The 18,649-nt window shown below is 45.7% G+C and overlaps 1 non-coding gene across 1 annotated transcript; it reads right to left on the bottom strand.

The window, feature by feature from the left end:
• Positions 1-469: 469 nt before the first annotated feature.
• LOC129556086 (U6 spliceosomal RNA) lies at positions 470-576 on the bottom strand. Its single transcript, XR_008685920.2, has one exon. It is a non-coding gene; the product is annotated as a U6 spliceosomal RNA (small nuclear RNA).
• Positions 577-18,649: the final 18,073 nt, after the last annotated feature.

The following is an 18,649-nucleotide window of genomic DNA, read 5'->3' as shown; positions in this document are numbered from 1 at the left end:
TATGAGGGATGTTGAGCATTTTTTCATGTGTTTGTTAGCCATCTTTATGTCTTCTTTGGAGAAATGTCTGTTTAGTTCTTTGGCCCATTTTTTGATTGGGTCACTTATTTTTCTGGAATTGAGCTGCAGGAGCTGCTTGTATATTTTGGAGATTAATCCTTTATCAGTTGCTTCATTTGCTATTATTTTCTCCCATTCTGAAGGCTGTCTTTTCACCTTGCTTATAGTTTCCTTTGCTTTGCAGAAGCTTTTGATTTTAATTAGGTCCCATTTGTTTATTTTTGCTTTTATTTCCAATATCCTGGGAGGTGGGTCTTGGAGGATCCTGCTGTGATTTATGTCAGAGAGTGTTTTGCCTACATTCTCCTCTAGGAGTTTTATAGAATCTGGTCTTACATTTAGCTCTCTAATCCATTTTGAGTTTATTTTGGTTTTTGGTGTTAGGAAGTGTTCTAGTTTCATTCTTTTAAAAAATATGGAATGCTTCACAAATTTGCGTGTCATCCTTGCGCAGGGGCCACGCTAATCTTCTCTGTGTCGTTCCAATTTTAGTATATGTGCTGCCGAAGCGAGCACTTCTTAGCTTTTCTAAGCTGACCATCCCAACCTTAAACATTAGTGGTTAAAAGCAAATCAGATATCTTAAATGGGGAATTTTAGTCACTAGCTAGTTTCAGGCAGAGAAACAATCTGTACAGAAGTATCTGGATGGGTCCAGTACACTTGTGGGCAAAGGTTAGGTAGGCAAGTGACATAGCAATTGTTAGCTGCCTTGCTCCATCTAAAGCAGGAAAGCAAGTTGGAACACGATGGTCCAACTCATACCATCTTCCATTTCCAAGTCATGGTAAGAGTACCATGGGTAAGAGAGAGTCCCATGGCTGCCCAAAGTTAGTTCACTAGTAAATAGAAGAAATTCATTATAACTTAAACTGCTTAGGAAGATTGGTAAACATTTACAGTCTCACAATGCTAATCCCTGTATGACTACACAAAACTATCAGTACTCTGGCTTCTAGACTGTGACTCCCTCTGTTAGTGGTAACACAGTCTGACTCTTACTCTTTGCTTTTTATGAGTATGCCTTGAATTGCAGTTTCACTTTACTTTGGATATGGCTGTTATGACCATCCTTGTGCATATGGAAAACACACATGCAGAAAGGTCCACAAATCAAGTATACAGCTGGATGAACTTTCAAAGTAAACATCTGTGTGACTGGCATTTACAGAAAAAATTACTGCCAGTATTCCCAGAAGCTCCCTAACACCCTCTCTTAAGGGTTAGGTAAAAATATCCCTGGTAAATCACCAAGGTAAAATATCCAAGGTAAAGTTTTGCCCATCCCTTTTTATGGTACCATGCCCAGGTATTTTAGAGGAACTCTCATTTCATAGAACTAATAACTGATGGAGCTCATCGGTTGGGTGTTAACTAGCATCTGACTGCAATTTTCATGCTAGAGTGACAGTAAGCAATTCAAATTCAAATGTCTGACAGCTTATTCTCTACTCCTTTAAGGTAGAAAGTAACTACTTCACACATGAAAACTGAGGCGGTATCTCCAATGTTTTAAAGACTAAATTAACACATTCCAGGGATCCTAATCACATGCATATGTGTTACTTTTACAGTTAGAGAAACTGAAGTACAAAGGTTACTTACCCAAAGTTTCTCTTCTCCCCCTATCAAGGGCCAAATCCTGTGATTTTCTTACGTTCTGTGGAGGGAAGCTCTTCATCATGAAGTGACTGAGAACCTACAATGAAAGAGACACGTGAGCCCGGTGTGTCCTCCTGGTCACTCAGGACTAAGTAGGAAACTGAGGAATCTTGCTAGCCAGCTTAGTCTTCCTAAATTGAGGTGTGACCATACTGAAAAAAGTGAAAGTGTTAGTTGCTCAGTTGAGTCCAACTCTTTGTGACCCCATGAACTGTAGCCTGGCAGGCGGCTCTCTCCATGGAATTCTCCAGGCAAGAATACTGGAGTGGGTAGCCATTTCCTTCTCCAGGAGATCGTCCCAACCCAGGGATTGAACCTGGGTCTCCTGCATTGCAGGCAGATTCTTTACCCTCTGAGCCACCAGGGAAGCTGGAGATGTAACCAAAATGATGCCCTAACCATAAGTACTTTTTAATAAAAATAATAATAATTAAAAAAATACCTATAGTTTTTACTTGGTATGACTTAAAGTACTAAAAACAAAACTATTCTAGGTAGTGTTAGAACAGTCTATTGTCTTGGCCCTGGAGTTAATTTTGCACAACTCTCTAGTTTGGGAAACTAGAAAATGCTGGTATGGTATTAATAGTGACTATGAAGGCAATGGCAAGCCACTCCAGTACTCTTGCTTAGAAAATCCCATGGATGGAGGAGCCTGGTAGGCTGCAGTCCGTGGGGTTGCTAAGGGTCGGACACGACTGAGCGACTTCACTTTCACTTTTCACTTTCACACATTGGAGAAGGAAATGGCAACCCACTCCAGTGTTCTTGCCTGGAGAATCCCAGGGACGGGGGAGCCTGGTGGGCTTCCGTCTATGGGGTCACACAGAGTCGGACACGACTGAAGTGACTTAGCAGCAGCAGCATCACACATAGACATTTATCCCCTCAATGTTTTTCTTAACCTAGCATTTCAGCAATTCAAACTGCATGACAGTTTAGAAGGAACTGCTCCTGTGATTGTCTTCTGAATAGGAAAACAGTCAAAAAGGAAGCTCATATTCACCTTAATGCAATAATGCTCAGCTGGAGATCTTCCTGGCTAAGAGCTGCTGAATTTGCCTCCTTCAGAGGCACAGTTAAGATCCAGACTGCAGCCAGCCTGAACTGGAATGGATGACTAACTGTAGTTTGAAAAACAGTCTATTTAGTGTTGCCTCTATACTAACTCACAAAGTGGTTGTCACCACCAGGAAACTTCAAGTAGAGGGCCCAGAGAAAATGCCATCTGCCTGTGGCCAGGAGGGTAGAAGGCAGCCGTTCTGGATATGAGCCCATAGGCCCTGGAGTTCTTTGGGGAACTTCACTGTTTTCTTGGTAGTGCCCTATCTGTCCTCTTGTGGTGGCTTGTGTTAGCTGGAAGCCTCTCAAGTTTGTATATCCCGAATGTGTTCAGTGAACATCTTGACTTCCATGTGAGGATGTTTGCAGGTAGGTCATGGACATTTTCTTCCCATGATTTCTTGGATCTGTTTAGCAAGAAAGCACAGGTGACCACTGTCTTCCAGGTAGGGTTGACAGATCAAATGCAGGATGTCTGAGACGTGCTCAGACTACAATATTACCTGCTATCTGGAACTTAGACCTTCTCTCCCCTCTAAGTCTGATAACCCCAGCAGGGAGACACCCCCACATTGCTACTAACCACCCAACACTTAGGCCCTTGGAAAAGATGGGAAGAAGGCAGCATATTCACTCCAATTCCTGCCCATGGGGGTCAGGTGGCAGTTGAGGCTTCATTTGGCACTTTAACAGTATTAGTCCTTCAGTGGGAACAGCTCATTCAGCTTGCTGCTTGAACTTTTAGAAATGTACTTTGCTGCAACTACACCTTCATCTTGGGAGGGACACTTTGACGGGGGAAGTCATGTTAGTAAAGTGACTTAGACTTAACTTCATGCCATGGGTGTTGAGTTAACTCTGAGCTGCTAGTGCAAACTTGTGGAATCTCTGATACACAAAACTGGCTCAGGGCAAAGGATGTACAGGAGTCCCGCTCCTGTGGTTTTGCTTTCTGGGGTTTCAGTTACCTGTGGTCAAGTATGGTCTGAAAATCTTAAATGGGAAATCCCAGAAAAAAGTAATTCATAATTTGTGTGTTCTGTGGAGCATGATCATGTCACAAAACAGATGATTCACAACATAAATCATCTTTGTCCAGCATATCCCTCCAGTCATGCAGAAACCTCCTGGTTATCAGATGAACTGTGGGCTACCGCAGTGCTTATGTTCAGGTAACCCTTAATCTAATAATGGCCTCAAAGAGCATGAGTAATGATACTGATATTCAGATATGCCAAAGAATCCATAAAGTTTCTCTCATAAAAGGTGAAAAGGTGAAAGTTCTTGATGTAAGGAAAGAACTTCTAATCTGAGGTTGCTCAGATCCGTGGTAATCTGTCTGTGATGTTGTGAAGGCAACATTCATGCTAGTCTTGCTATTGAGTCTCTAACTCCAAAAGCTTACATAGTACATGATAAGTGCTTAAGATGGAAAAGACGTTAAATACATTATACATTCATATAATACATTTTGAGAAACCAAACTGACAACTTTCTGACAGTATACTAGAATTCATAAGTTTGCCAATTGATCTTATCATAGGTTGGTTGCTAAGTCACTTCAGTCGTGACCAACTCTGTGTGACCCCATAGATGGCAGCCCACCAGGCTCCCCCGTCCCTGGGATCCTCCAGGCAAGAACACTGGAGTGGGTTGCCATTTCCTTCTCCAATGCATGAAAGTGAAAAGTGAAAGTGAAGTCGCTCAGTCATGTCCGACTTTTCGCGACCCCTTCGCGACCCCATGGACTGCAGCCTACCAGACTCCTCCATCCATGGCATTTTCCAGGCAAGAGTACTGGAGTGGGTTGCCATTGCCTTCTCCGATGTATAGGTAAAAACAGTGCACACAGGGCTCACTACCAATTCAGCCTCAAGCATCCACTGGGGCACTTGGAATGTATCTCCCAGGGAAAAGGAGGGGAACCATGGTCCCGGGGCTTTGGCAATCTTTGAAATGTACCCTCTTGAGGACATGGAGCTCTGCAGTCTTGAGTGTATTATCTAACCCTCTCCCTGCCCCCTCCCTAGCTCAGGTAGTTGGTAAAGCTGACACACTTGACTAGCTCTAAGCCCAAGTACCATTCTACCCAGTGGCTGCAAAGGATGGCTTCTGATGCTCCTACCACATTCTGGCTCTTTGCCCTGATTCTGCTTGAAGCTTAACCTCAGAGTTCTTTCTTGTTCTGTTCCTTACTTGGCTGAGCCAACTCTTTGCAACCCCGTGGACTGTAGCCTGCCAGGCTCCTCTGTCCATGGGGATTCCCCAGGCAAGAATACTGGAGTTTCTGTTGGGGTAAACTGTGGCTCCTTATATTAGTCTGTCTCCCCAGCCATGGTACACAGTGCTTAATCCAATATCCTCCCTTCTTTTGGGCCCAAGAACCATTTTATGGTCTGCTCAGCTTAACCTGTCAGGACAGTGGCAACGTCCAAGCTTTTTACATGTAAACCAGAAACTAGATGTTGAATATACATTACTTGACTTTGAGCAACCATATATCTTGGGGTAGTCTCTTCTTTCCCCCCATCACCTACATAAGGAAGGACTGTTTCAAGAGATAAGCCTAAAGTTTTTAGAGCTTCTGTTTTTTAAGTACTGTCCCTGTTAAGAATAGACATGGAATTATCGTGGCAGGTGTAGGCAGAGTATGTGGCTCGTGGTGACCAGTTATACAAAGAACTCTAGAAAGCATCATATGGCTTAAAATTCTTATACTCTTGGGTCACTACTTCCCTCTCCCTCTGTCATGAGGGCTTCCTATGGATTTGTTTTTCCATGACACAGTGACATCTACCTCTCCCCCAGAAGCTTTGTCTTGAGGTAGAATTAGCTGAATGATAAAGTATACAACATGACTTCTGCTGTAATCATCACAATCAGCCCATCACATACATCACCTCACACAGTTGCCGTCTTTGAGAGCATACTGTACTGTAGACTGGAAGTTTGCTGGGAGAGCTAGTATTAACCTGATTGCTTACAGCATTTCTCCCTGCCCTTCCCCTGCTGACTGTGAGGCCCACCCACCAGACTTTTCTCCATGGCAACAGCATCTGCTTCTGTTCTCTGCTTTCTGTGTTTAAGTGCTCCCAGAGATGCTACAACTTTCTTCACTTGGGCCGGCCTCTAGGCTGCCCCGTCCCAGGTTCTGTACTATTGCCTCCAAAACATCTGACCCTCTCTCCTTATTTCTGTCTAGGTCAGTACAGCTGTAGCCCTTCTTGGTTATGTTGGCATGTTTCCCAAGCTTTCTTTCCTTGTCCTGGCTATCGAGTCTACTGCACTGGGATCTATGATTTTGTGAAGTCCTTAATGTGTTCAAGAACCATTTTATGCCCAATTGCTCACTCTTCACCTTCTCTTGGTGTAACTGAGGCCTTCTAACAGAACTAGATGTATCAGAATCTCACCCAGATTCACGGCCACTGATGACTATTGGCATTCCCCAGTGTGATCTGAGGTTCCTGTTGCTGTAGTCCCCTCAACAGACAAATGAGCCCAAGAACATATCTTCTTGCCATATTCTCTCCTTACTCCAGACGCTGAAGCCTATGGGAACAAGAGTAGTTCTAAAGTAGAACTGTGGAGTTAGAGTAGCAGCTTCAGCAGGTTAACAACTGCTCAGCATTAGGGCATGGTGCTGAGTGAAGGCCACTTCCACTATTGAGGCCTTGAATATACTAGCTGAGTGGAGAGAGCTCCAGGAGCCCTGTCAGTCCAAGGCATCTCACTCCCCCAAAATGGGAAAGTACTTGGCTCTGCTGGTGTTAACTCTGGCAGGGTATCCTTGAGACCTTCATAGGCTTCTGAGATCCCAATATCTCTGGGACACCTAACTTTTATATGAAAAGCTTTTAGCATCTTCAGAAAGACAGAAACATGGAAATTCCTTTATGTTATAGGGCTGGATAAGGAAAGTATTATATGTATCCAGCTATTAGGCATCTTCTGTCTCTAGGAGAAAGTCAGGTTTCAGGTTGGCTTTCTGATTGAGAGATGAGTTGATATCCTGCACCCGGATAGACTGGACCAACCTGGGGATATGTCACATAGATCCCTATTTCCGCTAAAGAAGACAGCCATCACTGGCTTTGCCTCAGGCTAGGGACATGCCCAGGTATGACTGCTTCATGTGCCCTGATGTTCTCACCTTCCATGTATGCTCCCTAGGGTGTACACTCAGAGTAAAATACAACTGGATGTTGAAACCTGGGACTTGAGGCATGAGAATGAGGCTTAGCTTGAATTATCTCTAGCCTGCTGAGCCCAGGATGATCGTTTCCTGTGGTCCAACTTATCTGTTGGCTCTAAAGCCTAGTTTCTTTCAAGGAAGTTTGGAACCCTTACCTTGGGAGCTGAGGAATCATGATGAGATATAGATTATATTGGTTCTCATCTGCTAAGCCCAGGAAGATCCTTTCCTGTGGTCCAACTTATCTGCTGGATCTGAAACCTGGGTTCTCTTGTGGAAACATGTAGAAACTTGAGATCCCTGTCCCTGGGAGTTGGGGCATCAGGATGAGATGTAGTTTACATTGCTCCTCTGGTCTGCTAAGCACAGGTCTGATCTCTTGCTGTGGTCCAACTCTTCTGCTGGATCTAAAACCCGGTTTCTTTACCTGTAGAAACCTGGGACCCCCATCCCTGGGATGTGTGGCATCAGGATGGAGAATAGATTGCTTGCCTCTGAGGCTGAGCATAGGTCTGATCCTTTCCTGTGATCCAGCTTTCCTGCAGGATCTAAACCTGCAGCTTTCCTGCAGGATCTAAACCTGGGTCTTTTGTAGAAAACTAGCGTCCTTGCCCCCGGGGCTTGAGGCACGAGGATGGGCTGTAGTTTAGACAGCTTCTCTGGTCTGTTGAGCCCAGTATGCTTCTTTCCTGTGGTCCAGTTTCTTCTTTTAAGCTAAAAACTTGTTGTTATTTTATTCTTAAAGAAACTGGGCACCCCATCCCTGGGACTTGTGGCATGGGAATGAGATGTAGCTTGTGTTTCTTCTTTGACCTTCTGAGCACAGGTTGCTAGTCCTGTGGGTGGTTTTCTGTGATTCTGAGTGGGGGATTTTGCTCTTTATAGAATCAACCTTTCCACAGATAATTTCACAATATGAATAGAACAGACCTTGGTACAGTCTGTCAGGATAGACTGTTGGTAAATGTGCTTAGTTTCTTTGCTTCACATCTAAGTATGTGGCCAGTGTCTGGACAGGCAGGTGTGGGTGTGAATACAACTCTAACACCTTGCACTGGCTTCCAGGCTATATATGAGAATTGTCTTAATCATAAGATCTTAAATCTTTCATTTATTCTCTAACCTGAGAAAGAGTCAAATTCAGAGCATAGGTATGCCCCTGGGCCACTTCTTGAACTGATAGGTACAGGAGGCATACTAGGTCATAAATTGTTTATAAACTGCTGGTACTATAAGGCCAGTGGCCAGATGTCTAGATGTGATGGCATATTCTTTTCTAGGCATCCCTGGTCTTTGGACAATGGATTGGCCTCACAGTCCTAGGGCCAAGTGGCAAGAGATCTTAGGAAGTGGTATAAGGGTTCTTCCTGATATATTTCCCTCTTTGAGACCCAGAACCTGGAGGACTAAGAATGTCTTATTGGAAAAGATTAGGGTCCCTTGGACTATGCTGGCAGTTCAGTTGTCTAGACTTTAGGATGCTAAAGGACTAACTCAGCTAGGGTGGCTAGCTTCCTTGGGTCCACCTTGGAAGGTTGATACTTACCATCCATCAGGGGCAGGCTTCATTTTCATGGGTGTTACTCAAAAGCTAAGGCAGGAGAAGGACCTCCCAGGAAATAGGTAGCAGCACTGGAATTCTGATGGGAGTGCTGTCCATATCAATAGGTAACAAGGAAAAATCTGGACTCTTGCTCCTAGCCCTTTAGAATGCCATTGCAGGGGAATTAACAAAGGCTGGTGAGTCACTAGAGTGGATTTGTGCTAAACAAAGAGTCCCATGGTACCAAAGGAGACAGCTACATAGAGAGCATGACCAGGAATGGGACATGGACTGTCCCATTGATAGGGACATACACAAGTACATACAAGACACTTCTTGGGTCTATGAAGAAAACTATTTCTAGAATCCTTTCAAGCTTGGATATTGGGTCCATTGGTCCAACATACCCTGGTTAAGGTGAAATATCATGATTTCCCTCTAACCTGAAGGTCTATTCTAGAATTGGTTTCCAGGGACGATGCAGATATGTTTTCTGAGATCCTTAAAGTCTAATCCAGTCTCTCCTCTTTGAAAGCTTTTACCTACCTTAGGTAAAACACAAAATGTACTAGGATATGCAGCTATGTGGGGCTGATGAGATCATGATGGTCAGTCTGTAGATGGTCTACAATGTCACTTCCTTCATTGTGTCTTTCCTGTCACGGGTGCTGTCATTGAGCAGCTGAATGAGTTGCTGAGTCTTCTGGCAGATGAGTTCACCTCGTTGGGAGCCCTTGAAGAAAGCTCTGCTCTCTGCCTGTGACTTGGGGTGTTCTTCTCTCTGGGGCCCTCCTACACACACTCTGCTGCCCTGTGAAATGGGCTCTTTTGGACTATTGTCCTTTTTCTCCCCTTTCTGACTTTGGGATTTCTAGAGCCATCAGGCTGGTTTGGGATATAGTTCTGTATTGGTATTTCCCCTTATTAATGCTGCTTCAACTAGGCAACCTCACCACCGCTTCCCATAAGCTAGATGCAGGCTCTTGCCTGCCAACTCGGTCATGGCACCGAGTCACTTGACATGTAGGCACTGAACTGCGCAATGGGTGAGCTCAGATTTAGGTTTATCCGCCACAGGCTGCACCACCCAGGAACGGAGGTAGAGGCGCCGTCAGAGTCATGGGCATAGTCCACGTCAGGCTTGTGAGGACCCAGTTAACTCAGCAGCTTCTCTTTACAGGGCTTTTGTGCTTTCACTGAACGGTTCCCAGGGTGCTGTCCTGGGGAAGTCAGCCACTTTGAAATAGACAGAACTCACAGTCGATTGTGCTGCTGTGCACCCTCTGAGTGTGCACGAGATGTCGACGCTGCCGCCCCACCTTGGGCAGCAGATGCAGCAGTGAACGAGAGAAAGGCCTCTGCCCTCCAGATGAATGAGGCTGTGTTCACAGACTTGCTATGACGAGAATGCTGCTGACGGTCGGGCCAACTCCTGGAGGCAGGCTCACAGAATCCTGCTCAGACTGGCTATGGCTTATGTGGAGCTGATGCTGACGGCACCCATGGGGCATCTGAGGCGGGGCATCTGGACTCCGCCTTCATGTGCTGATGCTTTAGTGAGAACTTCAGTCATGGAGACTGCTGAGGACACATGCTCCTAGAAGGTGAGGTAGCATCTTCAGTTCAGTTCAGTCGCTCAGTCGTGTCTGACTCTTTGCGACCCCATGAATCACAGCATACCAGGCCTCCCTGTCCATCACCAACTCCGGGAGTTCACTCAAACTCATGTCCATCGAGGCGGTGATGCCATCCAGCCATCTCATTCTCTGTCGTCCCCTTCTCCTCCTGCCCCCAACCTTTCCCAGCATCAGACTCTTTTCCAGTGAGTCAACTCGACGCATGAGGTGGCCAAAGTATTGGAGTTTCAGCTTTAGCATCAGTCCTTCCAATGAACACCCAGGATTGATCTCCTTTAGAATGGACTGGTTGAGAGTCCTTGCAGTCCAAGGGACTCTCAAGAGTCTTCTCCAGCACCACAGTTCAAAAGCATCAATTCTTCGGCGATCAGCTTTCTTCACAGTCCAACTCTCACATACATACATGACCACGGGAAAAACCATAGCCTTGACTAGATGGACCTTTGTTGGTAATGTCTCTGCTTTTTAATATGCTATCTAGGTTGGTCATAACTTTCCTTCCAAGGAGTAAGCGTCTTTTAATTTCCTGCCTGCAATCAGCATCCACAGTGATTTTGGAGCCCCAAAAAATAAAGTCTGACACTGTTTCCACTGTTTCCCCATCTATTTCCCATGAAGTGACGGGACCAGATGCCATGATTTTTGTTTTCTGAATGTTGAGCTTCAAGCCAACCTTTTCACTCTCCTCTTTCACTTTCATCAAGAGGCTTTTGAGTTCCTCTTCACTTTCTGCCATAAGGGTGGTGTCATCTGCATATCTGAGGGAATTGATATTTCTCCCGGCAATCTTGATTCCAGCTTGTGCTTCTTCCAGCCCAGTGTTTCTCATGATGTACTCGGCATATAAGTTAAATAAGCAGGGTGACCGGAGAAGGCAATGGCAAGCCACTCCAGTACTCTTGCCTGGAGAATCCCATGGATGGAGGAGCCTGGTGGGCTGCAGTCCGTGGGGTCGCTAAGGGTCGGACACGACTGAGCGACTTCACTTTCACTTTTCACTTTCACACATTGGAGAAGGAAATGGCAACCCACTCCAGTGTTCTTGCCTGGAGAATCCCAGGGACGGGGGAGCCTGGTGGGCTTCCGTCTATGGGGTCACACAGAGTCGGACACGACTGAAGTGACTTAGCAGCAGTAGCAGCAAGCAGGGTGACAATATACAGCCTTAACGTACTCCTTTTCCTATTTGGAACCAGTCTGTTGTTCGATGTCCAGTTCTGACTGTTGCTTCCTGGCCAGCATACAGGTTTCTCAAGAGGCAGGTCAGGTGGTCTGGTATTCCCATCTCTTTCAGAATTTTCCACAGTTGATTGTGATCCACACAGTCAAAGGCTTTGGCATAGTCAATGAAGCAGAAATAGATGTTTTTCTGGAACTCTCTTGCTTTCTCCATGATCCAGCGGATGTTGGCAATTTGATCTCTGGTTCCTCTGCCTTTTCTAAAACCAGCTTGAACATCTGGAAGTTCACGGTTCACATACTGCTGAAGCCTGGCTTGGAGAATTTTGAGCATGACTTTACTAGCGTGTGAGATGAGTGCAATTGTGCGGTAGTTTGAGCATTCTTTGGCATTGCCTTTCTTTAGGATTGGAATGAAGACTGACCTTTTCCAGTCCTGTGGCCACTGCTGAGTTTTCCAAATTTGCTGGCATATTGAGTACAACACTTTCACAGCATCATCTTTCAGGATTTGAAATAGCTCAATTGGAATTCCATCACCTCCACTAGCTTTGTTCGTAGTGACGCTAAGGCCCACTTGACTTCACATTCCAAGATGTCTGGCTCCAGGTGAGTGATCATGCCATCGTGATTATCTTCGTCGTGAAGCTCTTTTTTGTACAGTTCTTCTGTGTATTCTTGCCACCTCTTCTTAATATCTTCTGCTTCTGTTAGGTCCATACCATTTCCGTCCTTTATCGAGCCCATCTTTGCATGAAATGTTTCCTTGATAGCTCTAATTTTCTTGAAAAGATCTCTTGTTTGTCCTATTCTGTTGTTTTCCTCTATTTCTTTGCATTGATCGCTGAGGAAGGCTTTCTTATCTCTCCTTGCTGTTCTTTGGAATTCTGCATTCAGATGCTTATATCTTTCCTTTTCTCCTTTGCTTTTCGCTTCTCTTCTTTTCACAGCTATTTGTAAGGCCTCCTCAGACAGCCATTTTGCTTTTTTGCATTTCTTTTCCATGGGGATGGTCTTGGTCCCTGTCTCCTGTACAATGTCACGAACCTCCGTCCAGAGTTCATCAGGCACTCTATCTATCAGATCTAGACCCTTAAATCTATTTCTTACTTCCACTGTATAATCATAAGGGATTTGAGGTAGCATCTTAGGCTATGCCAAAGCCTCTGGCAGGCCTTGCCCTGATGATGACTTTGTGCCCAAAGGAACAGATTGACTTTTTGAGTCATCCATACTCAAGGCTGTTGCTGAATGTCGCTGACCCTAAAAGATCCTTCTATGCAAATACACTTAGTACTAGAGGTGACCGGTAAAATTCAACACTGCTGGCATCTATCCTCCCCTGGCCAGGGAGTTGGGTGGGGCAAGGGTTGTTCTCATTCAAAGAATTCTTCAGCCAGTGTGGTAGTGATGCTGTTTCCGTTAGTGTAACATGCAATGCCTGTGATAGGAACTGGACATCTTGCTTTAGTTGATGATCAGTGACCATCTCTATACCCTCTTCCCCTTTCGCCATCGTCACAGGTCACATGAGTACCTCACTGACATGATATAAGTGGAAATGATGTCACTTCTGGTCAAGAGCCATGAAGGATAGGTGTGCTTTCCTCAAGTTCTGGTGCAGAGATGACCCTAAAAGCTATGTATTCTGATGGCATAGCTGAAGGGACCATTCCTGCCTGTACTAGTAAGAGAGCCTCGCACAAACCACTGTACCCTTATGAGACTTGAGCCAAAAATAAGCCTTTGTATTAAGCCATCTAGAACCGAGCTACGAGACCATAACTGAGCATTACTTGGACTGATAATGATTCCTGCGGACTGGGGAATACTCTCCCGACCAACTCCATTTCTGCCCATCCCTGACTTGGCTGTGACAGCCATTACTGCTCCTTGGACAAAACCAGATTTCCAGAGCCATCGCCCTAGGGCCCAGGCTGTGTTCAGGCTTAAGTGCCTTGCTGTTTCCTCTACTTCTGGTAAGATACCATGTGGTCTTGTCTCAAGCACCCACTACTTACTTCTTAGGCAATCCCCTGGAGGAGAGTTCAGACTGTCTCTACTGTGGTACAAGCTGAAGCTAGAACACCAGATTTTCTACAGAATTCTCAAGCTAGTAAGAACTCTTTCCTTACACTTAGTGGATGGAGATGACATCGTCTTAGAAAGTACAAAACTAGATCTTGGCCTAGAACTTTAAAGGGAAGCATGTGAACATTCTGCCACAAGAACTCATAAAGCCAAAATAGTGGAAAACCAACACGTGGTATGCTCTTAATGCTTTGGTGTTGTTGCTTCTGCCCTTCTTCAGCGTATAGGTGAAGCCCGGTGTTAGTCTGATTCTCTGGCACTTATGTGGTCTTGTGGGTTCTTCCAATGGTAAAAGCTCAAACCAATCTGTTACCCATGTGTATTGGCACCTTGATCTTATGAAGGTGAAGACTAAAACTCTCCTACCTTGCCACGGGGTCTCTTTATATTCCCCCCGGCCCCCCTGTAAACTTGCAGAGTTGTTTCCCTAAGGAGAATTCCTGAGACTCAGAGTGGCTGATGGTTGATAATCAGGCAGGCAGAACAGTACCAAGGGGTAGGCTTCTGCTGCCCCACGGGCTATCCTAGGCCAGGGCAAAGCAGCCCCTAGGAGGCAGAAGCTGTGGTGAGGCTCCTGGGATTATCACCTGGGGGCCTCGCTGGTCAGAAGATATGGCAGCCTGGGGTGGAGGGTCAGGGATACATGCTGGGTTCTTGCCTCATTCTTCCTATCCTGTGTGCAGAGCCCTACTCCTGCAGCATATCTTCTGTGGCCTGTGGGGATAGCGTCTCACTCTTCCTAAGAGTCTGTTTTTTCCTCTGGTATAGAGAAGAAGGGGGAGCAGGAGGGGATACAGTGAAGGAGCATCTGAAAACCTGCTCTCTGCACACACTCTGTATGTGTGGGGGCCAATTGTTCTGGTCCTCCTGGCCTTTTCTGGGCAGCATTTCCTGACACTCCCCGAATCAGTGCTACCCGAATGGCGACCAAAGCTGGCAGTACTGAGCAGGGTGTCTGAATACTCTTCTCTATTGTATATTCTTTCAGGTTCCTCTCTTCTAGTAACTCCCAGGCCAGGGGAGCTGGACAACCTGGGTTCCCAGGGCCCAACCCTGCACAGATTTGTCAGTGTGATTATCATCCCTTAATTCCATTAAAGCTAGGTTTGACAACTGTCATCCCAGGGGTCTTCAACACCTGAGTGAACCCTGAGGTTTGTGAGGGCATCGGGGGCAGAGGTAATGTCTGAGGCTACCCAGCAGGTGCCTGGCCACAGACATAGTTCTTCTAGCAAGAAGTCTCTTTACTAAGTTGTCAACTCTTCTGGGTATAGTGAGCCAAGGCAGCAGGAATACGGACAGGTCCATCTAGAAACTTTCATTTGGAAGTCAGCGGGCAGTCCTGGATCCTGGAAAATGACTTCCATTACAGATCCTTCTGACTAAAATATGAGGAGCCTGCCCCAGGGTTGGAGGTGAACAGGAAAGAAGCTACTGCATTAAGTCAATTGCATGCAGGGATCTGAGAAGGAAGGAGCCACAGCCCTTATAGTGCAGAAAAAGAAAAAAGGCAGTGTGAGGGGCTATGAAAAAGAAACTCAAGGCTGGCCCAGAATAAGGACTGAACTTATAAGTCCAGAGGTATCACCACCTACTTCCCACCTCTTTCATATACACCTGACACCTCAGATGCCATGTCTATGGAAATAAGACTAGACCTAATTGGGAGGCCTGACATGCTAATCTCTGTGAGGCTTAAACATGGTATATAAGTAGAATAGGTATATTGATCTTGAGTGACTACATTTGCAGTTGGCTTATTGAGGATGGGGTGTGTAGTGGTGACTGGGGATGATGAGCTGAGTTCAAGGGATTCCCTAGTGTCCCTGTCAGGCCTTGAGGATGGTCCCAAAGCAACCAGGTAGGATTCATAAACATGTTCCAATAGTCAACTACACCATGGTACCTCTAAGCCAGCTGCCCACTGGACTCCCACAGCTCTGAGGCCCACACTCACTTAAAAAGCAGAAAAGTTCCCTAAGTCCAGGTAGAACACTATGGGATGCAGAGGAACTGCCTTGGGGAAGGAACCTGTCTCATGCTCCTCAGACCCCAGGACAACCTGGAAGATAGGGCTGGATGCTCAAGTGCCTAGTCTTGTGAGTTTCTCTAAAGAAATGAGGATAGAGTATCTTGTAGCAATTTCATAATTTCTAAGAGTTCCTCAGTGAGTGGCTTGTCTGTATTGGTTTATTAACTGGTTTTGACTTAAAGGTATCCAGGCATAAGGATGCCAGACAAAAAAGTGGTATGACCCCAACTTGGAAAATGGGGTTGACTGTAGGAACTTAAGCCAGAGTCAGACCATGTCAGGTCTCTTGGGCTGAGTTGAAGACCCTGTTATATGCCCTTTGAATGCTAGGATCCTATAAAAGGGATTTAAGCAGGGGCAGGAGACCAGTGACCAGATAAGACTATCTTTAAAAATAACTCAGGATTTTAGATGAGAGCCTGGCTGGGCTTCAATGAAAAGTTCTGGTGACCTCTTAGAAAGTTGCAGCTCCTCAGGTGAGGGGGGGAAAAAACTTGGGGTAGGGAAGTCAGAGTGAAATAGATGGGTTCAAGAAATTCTTAGGAGGTAGGACAGAGTTAGTTAAAGGAGAGAGGCAGAAAACAGCTTTCAGTCATCTAGTGGTTATCTTTGGGTCCACAGCATGACATCAGCTGAGGCATCCTTCTAGTTCCGTAGAAGCAGAAACAAATTCAATATAGGACAATCTTGGTTTGAGTTGCTCAAGTGAGAATGTCCAGCAGGAAGAGAGATCCCTGGAGATTAGGAACAGTCTGGGCTGGAGGCAGTTACTGGTGTACTGATGGAAATAGAAGATTGGCAAGCATGAAATCAGACTACAAGCTGAGAAGCAGGCCTAAGAAGGAATCCTGTAAACTGTCACCTCTTCTGCCCAGGGTTTATAACTGGAGACTGAGCAATAGAGATGACAATGGAATTATCCTTAGGGGATAACTACCTGTAGGCTACTGGAGCCCTCAGGAAGAATGTCAAGGTAGGGGAGGATTATAAGATTGCGGCACACAAAGTGAGATGGAGAATGGAATGCTCAGCTATGTCTTAAAAAAAAAAAAAACAATTATAGAAGGTAAAAAAAAGCAATTATAGAAGGTCTAGTTTAGAAACAGATTTTAAACTAGACCCTATAACTATGGGTAGAAACTGTCCAGCAGCAGGTAAGCTGAAGCTAGAGAAGGATGTCTTATTAAAATAAGCCTCCTGAGAAAGAAGTGTTTGTATCAGACTTTCCCTTAAGCTTCTGTCACTGTGTTAATGGTATAGAGGGGCTAGTTAGAAGCTGGCTGCTGATCTTACCCCATGGAAGCCTTCTGGGACCTGCCTTGGTGGATGTCTGAGGCCAGGGACCAAGGTAGATGCCTGGGAAACAGCCACACATAGTCTGAGGCAGGCATCTCCAGGATGCCCAGGAGCCACCTTGGAGAGAACTTGTTGTTCTAGAACCTAGACAGAAAGCAGGGCCTTATTTCAGTTCAGGACTCGACCCAGTACTTTTTCTCACTCATTTCCCATCTCTTCAGAGTTTAACTGCAGTAGGTAGTGGCATCTGGGGACCCAGGCTATGAGCATCCTGGCTTCTGGCCTGCTCAATGTTGTATGTGGAAGATTGTCTTCAGAGCCTTCTTCCTGGTTCTCTTGAACTTGTTCACCTTCCTTTTAACCTGTGACCTCTGTTCATGCCAACCATGGAGATGATGGCAATGGCAGGCATGGCTCTTGGCAACTGGGCACTTTGTCTGCTGGTGTGTTGTCTCACAGCTATGACAGGTATTGGGACTCATATCATGAGGTCCATTTGGATCCCAGTTGGGCTGGTGGTTTCTCTTCAAGCTGTTTTCCTCTCCTGCCTCTGAGTCCCAGTTTTCATCTGATGCCCATAATCTAGTGGTTTAGGTATCTAAGGTCTATAAATCTGCCTAATTAAATCTCAGTTTACCCTTCACCCTAGACATGTGGGTCAGGTTCTGGCTAAAAGAAATAAATGGGGCTGGAATTTGTCAGGGCCACCCCTTCACTAAATTTACTTGTGTAAGCACCTCTCTTTCCTGCCTCTTTTCCCAGGCCATGTCTCCTAAGAACTCTTGGCCCCAGGGGTTGCTTTAGAATTCTTATATAGGAAGACATTGCCACTTGTCATCCAGCTGCCTATGTGGAATATCACCTAAGCAGTAGACCATGAACTTGGCATGCTTGGTGTTAGTAGAAATCATGAGGAGAACACGGTCCCTTAATACTGTTGCTTTAGTCCCATTAGAGAAGACGAGGCTTCAAGAATACGCCTTGACCAGAAGATCACAGAAGACAAACACTTGGTCTTCCCTTGGACAGAGACCAGAGTTGGCCCATAGCCTGGTCACCACTGTCCTGCCATAGTTATTCCAGGAGTTGTTCTGTCCTACTTTACTCTGCTTGGATCAACAGCCAAGGTCACTTAGAAAGCCTCCTTAAACATCTGTCCCACAGACCTTCCAAGCCTGTCACCCTATAACACATCACCTAGGGACCTGCTTGTCTCTTCAACCTGAGAAACTTCCTGGGGAGGTCTATCTTCTATAGAAACTTCACAACATCAGCTTTGTCATGGCCTGGAGTGTAAGAGAGCCAAATCTCTGCCTTTAGGGAGCTCAGAGTAATGAATGACAGGTCACAGTAGTATGTGACATCCCTGGGATGTAACAGGTACGTGCCAGTTAAAGCCTAAACTCAGCATGGGAGGCTTACCAGAAAGCTCTGATTCTGATTCAGGGCTCAGAATTGCATTTCTTCCCAGGGAAGAGCATCTCTGAGAAGCTTTGTGCATAAGTTGGGGACTGCCTGCACCTTGCATAGCCTCTTTCAGGGCTGGGCGCCCCCCAGCTTAGTTTCTAATTGGAAGCAGGGATGCACATTCAGGTACACACTGGCTCACAGGGCTGTATCTGCTCAACAAACACACATTGTGTATGGCAGGGTCTCTCTCAGAGGGGAAACATGGCTTAGGTTTTCATTTTCTACTCAACCTTGGTGGTTCCCCTTCATTCTCTACCATGCATACTTCCTCTTGAACTTGACCTTGAGTTGTTAAAAGTTCATCCAGAGTAGGTTCCTGACTCCTGCCTGCTTTGGGTAGGGATCCTGGATCAAGCCTTTGGCTGCCTTTCTGTACATCAGCATTCTCTGTATACCAGGATCCATCCCAATTCCCTGCTGCC

The sequence above is a fragment of the Moschus berezovskii genome, chromosome 12 (genome assembly GCF_049115385.1).
Source record: "Moschus berezovskii isolate FMDL1 chromosome 12, NW_MosBer_1.0, whole genome shotgun sequence".
Lineage (NCBI taxonomy): Eukaryota > Metazoa > Chordata > Mammalia > Artiodactyla > Moschidae > Moschus > Moschus berezovskii.
This window is presented reverse-complemented; position numbering and strand designations above follow the sequence as displayed.